Source organism: Saimiri boliviensis, chromosome 6, assembly GCF_048565385.1.
Source record: "Saimiri boliviensis isolate mSaiBol1 chromosome 6, mSaiBol1.pri, whole genome shotgun sequence".
NCBI classification, from domain to species: Eukaryota; Metazoa; Chordata; class Mammalia; order Primates; family Cebidae; genus Saimiri; species Saimiri boliviensis.
Window position 1 is genome coordinate 121,751,197 of NC_133454.1, and position 10,690 is coordinate 121,761,886.

Consider the following 10,690-nt stretch of genomic DNA (forward strand, 5'->3'; position numbering starts at 1 on the left):
TTACATTTCACCATCTTAAGGCCAGATCTACCCTTTTATGCCACAGGACACCCCGTGACATTAGAGAGTGACAGAACAGAAACAAGCTTTGCAGTTCCACTGTATATTATCAAAAAGATTCGAACGCATCCAGCCCAACAAGTTCAAGTTTTATGTTTTTTGGTTTTTGGAGAGTTTTTTTGGTCAAATGATCCTTTATTGAAATATTTTTCCTTTGTCCCTCTTAACTAGCTGGGCATTCCACAGCACCACTGTGGATGTCATCTATGATGTCATGAGGGTGCGGCCATCGACATTACAGCCCACAGACTGGGCAATCCCCTGGATTTCTTTAATGGTTCCAGAGAGTTCTCTGGCTAAAGATCAGTGCTGCATCTGTGGAGCAATGCTGACAATCTCATCAAAAGTGATATTCCCACTATGTTTGTTTTTCTGTTTCTTTCTGTCTCTTGGTGGTTCCTCGAGGGCTTTGATGATCGGGGCAGAGGCAGAAGGCACCACCTCTGTCTGGGCCTGTCTGTTCTGAATGGTCAGTTTCACTGTAATCCTCAAGCCCTTCCAGTCACCCATTGCCTTGGCAATGTCATTACCAACCTTTTTTGGAGACAGACCCAAAAAAGGGGGGCGCTGATCTTGGGGGCCAGCACAGAACTGACACCAACTTCACCCCCAGTGCACCTCAGGATACGACTTTCATATCATTGGAGTCAAACTTCGGCAGCATGGTGGAGGCGGCTGGTGTCAGATGAACCCGGATTTGGGACGACCCAAGAAAGTTGCACCTTGCCCTCCTCTGAGCCGAAAGCCAATTTCAAGTTTTCAAATCATTTTTTTAGCACACTGAACAGGAGCTGCCAGAGCCCTCCCCTGACTAGGAACCTATTTGCTCAATTAGCTGAAAACATTGCCAGTAGCCTAAGTGTCTCCTCGGGCTACGTTTGCAGAGGAACCAACATAGGAAGCCAGTGGCCACAGGAAGCAAGAGAAGTAGTGCTGGAAGATAATTTCACTCTAATTTTCTTATCCCCCAAACCCAAGCTTGCAAATCTGAGCATCTGGATCTTAAAAACCTTTATAATCAGGAGATTCTGCATTGCTCGCCAAGGAAAAGCCTTCACAAACCCAGTATGAGAATTAACTTGCCTAGGACAACAATACTACAATAAGACACTAAAGAAAACTTTATGGCGAGGCAGGAAAAACAATTCTGCAGGCCGGGCGCAGTGGCGCACACCTGTAATCTCACCACTTTGGGAAGCCGAGGCAGGCGGATCACAAGGTCAAGAGATCAAGACCATCCTGGCCAACATGGTAAAACCCTATCTCTACTAAAAATACAAAAATTAGCTGGGCATGGTGGCACACACCTGTAGTCCCAGCTACTCAGGAGGCTGAGGCAGGAAAATTGCTTGAACCTGGGAAGCAGACGTTGCAGTGAGCCGAGATGACGCCACTGCACTCCAGCCTGGTGACAGAGGAAGACTCTGTCTCAAAAAGAAGAAAGAAAGAAAAATAATGCAACTGGAAGTGCCAACGACCTGGCAGGCACCCTCTATCCTTTATTAGATCTGTGGACTACAGGCATATCAACAACTGCCAGCCAAATGGACAAGAGCTTGTGTACTAAGCACAATTCAGCCGTCTTTCTAATTGCTCTAAAGCAAGGAGAGGCCTTAAAGTACCCCATCTGTGATGAAACTAAGCAAAGAACTAAAAAAAAGTGAAACCATAAAGGACGAGAAAGACAATGAATGGCCCCCTGAAAGAATATTCAATATTATGGCCCAGCCACCTAGGCAGAAGATAGAGTATGAGGATACCACACCCCCACATAGGCTCAATCGCGTCATAAAATCACAGGCAGTACTTGAAATCATTGCTAATGACACAGCAAGAGCCTTAAATCTGCTTTCCTGGCAAGCTACAAAAACGAGAAATGCCATCTATCAAAATAGACTGGACTTAGATTAACTCCTAGCCCAGGAAGAGACACATCAAAAATTTAACCTAACCAGTTGTTGCCTAGAGGTCAATGACAATAGAAAGGTCGTTGAAGATATAACTGCAGAAATCCAAAAATTAGCCTATGTCCGTGGAAGCTCTAGTAACCAAACAAACTACTGCTCAGTTAATGGCTTTAACTAAGTTTTGACCCCTGCCAACTAAGGAACAAACCCTCTGTGAAGAATTAAATAATAGTGATGCTTTCTATTAAACCTCATTTATAGAAAAGCATCAAAAGGAGGAAATGAAGTCGAAAATGAGAGCAGAAAAACAAATTTTCCTTCTTTTTTTTTTTTTTTTTTGAGACAGAGTTTCACTCTTGTTACCCAGGCTGGAGTGCAATGGCGCGATCTCGGCTCACCGCAATCTCCGCCTCCTGGGTTCAGGCAATTCTCCTGCCTCAGCCTCCTGAGTAGCTGGGATTACAGGCACGCACCACCATGCCCAGCTCATTTTTTGTATTTTTAGTAGAGACGGGGTTTCACCATGTTGACCAGGATGGTCTCGATCTCTTAACATCATGATCCACCCGCCTCAGCCTCCCAAAGTGCTGGGATTACAGGCGTGAACCACCACACCCAGCCAAATTTTCCTTCTTTCCTGTAGTATAAGTAAGACTTCTCTGGATCCCCCTCCCCAAAGAATTGTACCCTGCTTTGCAAGTTTTGTAAGTTGATAGATTCATGTATTCTTGTTCTCTGTAGCTGATAGCTGAATGGTCTTGTTTTTCATCAGGGCAGCATGGCAAAAGGTCACGAGACAGGTCTGAGCAGCCTGGATTACAGCCATCCCGGCATCATAGTGGAAGACCTGAGATAAGCTGTGCTTGCAACCCAGATAATGGTCATCTGGACCACCTAGCAAAGTCATACATAGTCTTAAGTAGTAAACCTGTCATCCACCCATTAGTCTCTTCAACCTCCTGATTCCCAAAACAGGACGATATTTTTGTTTTGGTTTATATGTTTGTTGGTTGGTTTGTTTGTCTTGCTCTGTCGCCCAAACTGGAGTGCAGTGACCCGATCTCGGCTCACTGCAACCTCCACCTCCTGAGTTCAAGCGAATCGCCTGCCTCGGCGTCCCAAGCAGGTGGGACTACAGATGCACGCCCCCACGCCCAGCTAACTTTGTATTTTTGGTAGAAACTGGGTTTCACTACGTTGGCCAGGCTGGTCTGGAACTCCTAAACTTAGGTGATCTGCCTGCCTAGGCCTGTTTTTTGAGACAGGGTCTTGCTCTGTCACTTAGGCTGGAGTGCAGTGGTGCAGTCATGGCTCACTATAGCCTCGGCCTTCTATGCTCAAGTGATCCTCCCCATTCAGCCACCCAAAGTGCTGGGATTATGGGCCTGAGCCACTGTGCCCGGCCGGGATGTTGTTTTTCTTCATCGTTACCCCTGGTCGCTCACTTCTGGCATCTTTCGTCCTTCGTTTTGGAAATGAAGGCATGGGGCCCAGGGAGTAGCATTGGGAGCCAAACATTTCTCCTCTGTTTATTCAGATCGTAGCTATGGATGCAGAAAAAAGCAAACAGAAGTTTGACAAGATATATGAGCTCAGTATTCCACAACATTTAAAGCTTGTGTGCACTTATGTAGGAGGCATAAAACATAACATCATGGGCCAGGTGCAGTGGCTCACGCCTGTAATTCCAGCACTTTGGGAGGCGGAGCTGGGTGGATCACCTAAGGTTGGGAGTTCGAGACCAGCCTTACCAACATGGAGAAACCCCGTCTCTACTAAAAATACAAAATTAGCTGGGTATGGTGGCACATACCTGTAATCCCAGCTACCCAGGAGGCTGAGGCAGGAGAATCACTTAAACCCGAAAGACAGAGGTTGCGGTGCACTGAGATTGCCCCATTGCACTCCAGCCCGGGCAATAAGAGTGAAACTTCATCTCAAAAACAACAACAGCAGCAAAAGAAAAAAATAATAATATTGTTAAAACGAATAGTAGCCCCAATCAAAAAAAAAAAAAAAAAGTGCATTCTAAAGCAAATGTTCTTAGTGAGAATACTCAGAAGCCTGGTTGCTTTGATTGACACTAGCTCTGTGTGTCTCCTTCTTGGAAGCTCTGTCATGTCCCTGTCATTGCTGTCTCCCAGGGGAGAGTTCAGAAGGAGCCATGTGTCCTTTTAGGCCACCTCTTTATTCATCTAGCACATGGGGTAGGACTGTGACCGAAGGAGGGCTCCGTGCACGTCTCCCGTGTTGTTGGAGGAGGTAGTGTTGGTAACGGGCGAGGAGCGGCGTCATCTGGTCCCAACAAAGCTGCTTCCATCAGATCCGTCCTGCCCCTTGGCTAGGCAGCCTGGACTTCCCTTCATCATCTCCAAAATGAGATTCAAGCCTGCTTCTCCCTCATGGGAAGGCTCCAGAATTTGGTGAGCTTATACCTGTTTAGGAAAGTGTCTGGCACAGGGTCACCGCCCTTGTCCCGTCACATCTGCCCAGAGGAAATCAGGCAACCAACCGACACACCCAGAGTGTCCATGGCGCATGCGGGCTGTGCCCCATGGGAAAGGGGCGTCAGAGGTGACTCTGCCCTCAAGGAATCAGCATCTAGCAGGAGAAAGAAAGCTGACACTATGGAAAGAAGTAGAGAGCTAGCAAGGTCAGCAGAACCCAGGCTTCCCCACGGCAAGGACATCCTGGAGGCAGAGCAGCTGCCAGGCGAGTCACGCTGTCAGCCAGCCCTGCCTAATCTCCTGGCAGCCAGAGCAGAGAAAGCAGAATCTGGCATTCGTTGTGCAGTTGTTTCTAATTTCCTTCTGCTTTCGAGATCCTCTTCTAAGGGAGAACAGCGCCTTGAATGATGGGGCGCAGACTTCCTTGGCTGGGCACCCACCCAGCTGAGGCAGAGGTCAGGCAGTCACAGGGCCAGTGGCATTTGATTCCAGCCTCTGAGAAGCTCCTCCGACAATGGGATTTGCTGGCTGGTTTGAGTCCCAGCGCATAGAGCAAATCCCCCCATCTCACTTATGAGTATTGTCTTTAAATTTCCCCTATCTGCCAGAGAAGAATAGTCTTTTGTGTTATCACCAGGGTTCTCATGAGGCTGGGTAGGTGGAGGGGGCCATAGAACCCCAGAACTCTCTGTAGGACCCACATCTGGAGCCAAGAGGCCACTCTGTGCCACCACACCCCCAACAGGAGGGGGACAGCATTGGCCTCTTGAGAGTGCTGCCTGGCAGGTCCCACTTACAGACCCTGCCTGAGAGGACCCTCAGCTGAGGACCCAGGCTGACATATCTATAGCTGGTGCCTCGTAAGGCTGACCAGGGGCAGGAGGCCCAGGGCTGAGTCCAGGGAATGGGGTGGGGTTTCCTCATTCCTTGCTGTCTTCATACTTGGCCTTCTATTTGTAGATTTCAGTAATTTATCAGCCTTTCTGGGTTCTCCTTTCATCACACATGCAAAAAGGGCCGAGAGAGGTTAAGGGGCATTTGATGATCACCTTCAAGTCTATGGGATTGTATTGAGGAAGATGCTCTGGGCGTGGCAGCTGGGAGGGTGGGTGAGGGGCTGCACAGCCCCAAGAGGCCCCAGCAGGGTCAGCTGTCTTCAAGATGTGCAAGACCTGAGCCAGGTCTCCCGGGCTTAGGTCACCCAGGGGCATCCTCACCCACATGCCATCCTCACTATTATTTGTTTAATATTTTCCTGGTTTTTTTGTTTTGTTTTGTTTTGTTTTGTTTTTTGAGATGGAGTCTCATTCTGTCTCACCCAGGCTGGAGTGCAGTGGCACAATCTCTGCTTGCTGCAGCCTCTGCCTCCCAGGTCAAGTGATTCTCCTGTCTCAGCCACCCAAATAGCTGGGGACTACAGGTGTATGCCACCATACCCAGTTAATTTTGTATTTTCAGCAGAGATGTGGTTTCACCATGTTGGCCAGGCTGGTCTCAAACTCCTGACATCAGGTGATCTGCCTGCCTCAGCCTCCCAAAGTGCTGGGATTACAGGCATGACCAAATATTTTTCTTTAAATAGATTTATTTATTTATTTATTTATTTATTTATTTTTGAGATAGGGTCTCACTCTGTCTCCCAGGCTGGAGTGCAGTGGCACAATCACAGCTTACCACAGCCTTGACCTCCTGGTTTCAGGTGATCCTATCTCAGCCTCCTAAGTAGCTGGGACTACAAGCACACACCACCATGCCTGGATAATTTTTGTATTTTTCAGAGATGCGGTTTTGTCATATTGCCTAAGCTGGTCTTGAATTCCCGGGCTCAGGCAATCTGCCTGCTTCAGCCTCCCACAAACTGCTGGGATTACAGGTTTGAGCTACCGCACCCGGCACTAAAGAGATTTATTTTGAAAACCTTAATCATTTAATTAAATAGAAACCTTTATGTCACTGGTGTAAATGAAACCCAGCATTTTGCTGACAGACATTGAAATAAGTACAGACGGAACTGTTAAAAGCACGCATTCTGTCCTTTGGATATAATCTCGAGCACTACCCAGTGCTCTGTATAAGGTCCTGGTGTATAAATCTTTCTCTACGATAGGGGCTCCATGCATGCCTGATGGAGATGTTGAGGGTGAACTTGATGTTGTTGAGGAGTAGAGTGATTTGCACTAACTTGTAACTCCATCAAAGATGCTGAGGAGACCCCCTGCTGCCTGACCAAGGGCCTGCTGACTCCATAACATCATCTCTAACAGGGGAGGATGATAGGGGCTCCTTCAGAGAGCAAGGTGAAGGTGAAAACTGAGCTCCTGGAGGGATTGATTTACTTATATATTTAGTTATTTTTGAGGCCAGGCTCGGAGGTTCACACCTGTAATCCCAGCACTTTGAGAGGCCAAGGTGGGTAGATCACTTGAGATTTGCCTTTGTGTAGACAGGGCTGGGACGGACACTGCCGGGCTCCCTCTGGCTCTCTGCAGGTCTCCGTTGCTGCATGAGCCTCGCTTCCCTCATGATTATAGGGTTAAACTAAGATGTGATTATGACATGCGTCATCATGAAATATCCCCACCGCAATCGGTGGCCATCTCTGTCCACTAGAGGCTCAGAATTGGGTTCCTAGGGATGGACCCTGGTGTGCATTGCTGGGGGATTTTGGGATCTGTGTCTGCCGTTCCCTCTGGCCAGCCATGGGTTGTTTCTGGAATGGGGCTCGTGGGAGGGAGGGAGGAAGGAGCTGTGGGAAGCAATCCCAGGTTCCTTCGTGGGACTGGAAACTCTGCCTCAGGCCCTGGAATTTGGACTTCCTGTTTGGCCTGGCACTTCTTCCCGAACATTTTCGGCTCTGACACATCCTCTCCCTCCCTCTCTCAGCATCGTTTCCTCATCATAAAATGAGGGGGTTGCACTAGATCATATCTAAGGCCCCTGTGAGCTGGAGAAAGCCCCGATTCCACCCCCTCACTTTTCCCTTGGGCCTCTTGATCGGCAGTGAGTGGAGAGGAGGGAAGGAGGAGAGAAATCGCAGTAGCTGTGCGTTAGGCCACACGCAGGACAGCCCTGGGGTGAGGAGCTGTCCAGTCCAAAATGTGAATAGGGCCAAGGTGGAGAAGCCCTGTTTTAGGGAAGGAAAGACAGAAGAGAGGAGAAGCTTAAAAGACAAATGCAGTTGAGCACAGTGGCTCACGCCTGTAATCCTAGCATTTTGGGAAGCCGAGGTGGGTGGATCACTTGACATCAGGAGTTTGAGACCAGCCTGACTAACATGGCAAAACCTTGTCTCTACTAAAAATGCAAAAATTAGTCAGGCATGATGGTGCTTGCCTGTAGTCCCAGCTACTCTGGAGGCTGAGGCAGCAGAATCACTTGAACCCGGGAGGTGGAGGTTACAGTGTCCAGATCATGCCAGTGCACTCCAACCTGGGAACCAGAGTGAGACTCCATCTCAAAAAAAAAAAAAAAAATCCAAAACAAACCAAAAAGAAAGACAGACGCACAAATGCCCTACAAATAAGCAATGATTAAACAAATAAAAATGAAAAGGAATATTTAGGGAGAAACAAAATGTGCAGGAAAAGGGTTGATGAAGGAGATTGGGAAAAGTTGCCAAGATAGGGAAGGATGGGTTTGCAAAGTGATCACAGCTGGGCTGGTTGAGTTTAAGCTGCTGACCTTAGAGTACAAACCAGCACTCACTTTACAGATGAGGAAACTGGGGAAGTTGGGAAGGACGGGTGTCCTCCCCTCTCCTTCCTGGTTCAGTTTGGAAGATGCTGCCTCACTTAAGCACCCCTCCTATGGGATTTCAGCAATGCAGCCAGGTCAGCAGTGGTGCCTGTTGATGCCACACAGCAGCCTCAGGATGGCAGGCTGCATAGTCCAAAGGCCCAGGAAGTCATTATCATAGGAGCATTAGCATGTGAGCCGGTCATGATTAGTTTCTCTGTGAGACCTTTGCTCCTCACTGGAATCACAGCAAATCAGTTGTCTCCACTCCAGAGGAAGATGCCACATAAAGCAAGACTAAATAAATGAGCAGAGAACAGAGAATGTCTCCATGGCCTTGGGGATGGGCAAACATTTCTTTTTTTTTTTTTTTTTGCATTTTAGGTTTTGGGGTACAGGTGAAGAACATGCAAGATTGTTGCGTAGGTACACACATGGCAGTGTGGTTTGCTGTCTTCCGTCCCCTCACCTGTATCTGTCATTTCTCCCCATGCTATCTCTTCCCACCTCCCCACCCCCCCGTCCCTCCCCCATTTTCCCCCAACGGACCCCAGTGTGTAGTGCTCCCCTCCCTGTGTCCATGTGTTCTCATTGTTCAACACCCGCCTATGAGTGAGAATATACGGTGTTTGATTTTCTGCTCTTGTGTCAGTTTGCTGAGAATGATGGTTTCCAGGTTCATCCATGTCCCTACAAAGGACGTGAACTTCAAACAGAATGCAAACAGCACTAACCATAGAAGAAAAATTGATGAATTGGACTTTATCAAAATTAAATCCTCTGTTCATCCAAGGCCACCACTAAAAAAATGAAAAGGCAAGCCTCGGACTTGGAGAAGATATATAAATCTGCAATACATGTATCTGATAAAGTATTGGTTTCCAGAATATTTGCAGTACTGCAGATCAATAAGAAAAATAAAAGTGATCCAATAATAAAATGAGAAAAAGAGGCCAGGTGCAGTGGCTCATGCGTGTAATCTCAGTACTTTGGGAGGCCCAGGCAGGAGGAACACCTGAGGTCAGGAGTTCAAGACCAGCCTGACAAACACGGTGAAACCCTGTCTCTACTAAAAATGCAAAACTTAGCCAGGTATGGTGGCAGGTGCCTGTAATCCCAGCTACTCAGGAGGCTTAGGCAGGAGAATTGCTTGAACCCAGGAGGCAGAGGTTGCAGTGAGCCAAGATCCCGCCACTACACTCCAGCCTGGACGACAGGGCAAGACTCCATCTCAAAACAAAACAAAGCAGAAAAAACCTAAGGGATTTGAGTGCCTATGCTGACGATAACATATATACAAGAATGTTCAAAGGAGTTTCTCCAAACCTAAAACACTCCAAATTCCCATCTACAGAAGATTGGAGAAATAAATTGGGGGTCTATTCATATAAGAGTACTAGGCAATGATGAAAAGATCACAGGCTCTGATTCTATTAATATAAAGTTCAAAAAGAGGCAAAGCTGATCTATGATGAGTCAAATCATGGTTCTGTCTGGTGGGGATATGGATTGGGAGGGTGCATGAGGGAACTTTTTGCAGTGTTGGAAACATTCCCTATGTGGCCTGAGGTGGTGGTTATAGAAATGCCTATATATGTAAATAATTATCAAGCTGTCCATTTAAAATGACTGCACCTTATGTACTCTGATGAATGTATGTTGCACTTCTATTTTTAAAACATGAAGAGAAATGCAGATTCTCATGTCCAAGAGAAGTAATAACAATAATAATTTACGGAGCACCCAATGTACACCCAGTTGCTTTATAGAGATTAATTTGCTTTAATCCATCTAAACCACTTGTCAAAAAGTTATCATTTTCTTGTTGCAGAGGAGGAAACTGAGGCTTAGAGAGGGAAATAGCTTGTCTGAGTATCACAGCTGGTAAGTGTCGGAGTCAGGACTTGAACACCGTATTCTGCGTGGTTGCCACTTGGCTTGGGATCTGGAGCGTGAATCCTGGTGCAGCATCAAAGCTCTCCGTGGTGCCTGCTACTCCCCCAGGGCATCAGCTGTTGTCCACACCATTCTTTAAAGAGAACTTCATTGTGTGAGCCCCAAGTTCCCCTACCTTCTTCCAAACAAAAACATGGACTGGGAAACCCAGCCCCTTTATGAACCCTTTCCATGAATTTGTTCCAATCAGGAAAAGAGCCCGCAGCTTCCTCCCAACCCGGTTAGTCCTAACTGTTCTGTGTTGTGAATTCTCTGAGAATGAAAGGGGATGGGCTAGAGCTGTCAATATTGTGAGCCAGGCTTGAGCTCCAGCTGTGATCCTTTTAAAAAGTGAAGCTCTTGGGTAATTATTTAACTTCTCAGAGCCTTTGTTTCCTGGTCTGTGAAAAGTGACAGTGGTAGTTCCCTCCAGTCTCACAGTGAGAGTTAAGTGCAGTCATACGTAAGAAGTGCCCAGCTCAGCGACTGGTTCATAGCAAGTGTGCAATAAAGGGTATCGTAGAACCGTCAAAGCTGGCTGGGTGCAGCCAGCCTGTAATCCCAGCACTTTGGGAAGCTGAGGCAGGAAGATTGCTTGAGTCCAGG

General features: G+C 47.4%; 1 pseudogene; it reads right to left on the reverse strand.

Moving 5' to 3' along the window:
- Nucleotides 1-223: 223 nt before the first annotated feature.
- On the reverse strand, nt 224-724 carry LOC101033722 (large ribosomal subunit protein uL11-like; annotated as a pseudogene).
- Nucleotides 725-10,690: the final 9,966 nt, after the last annotated feature.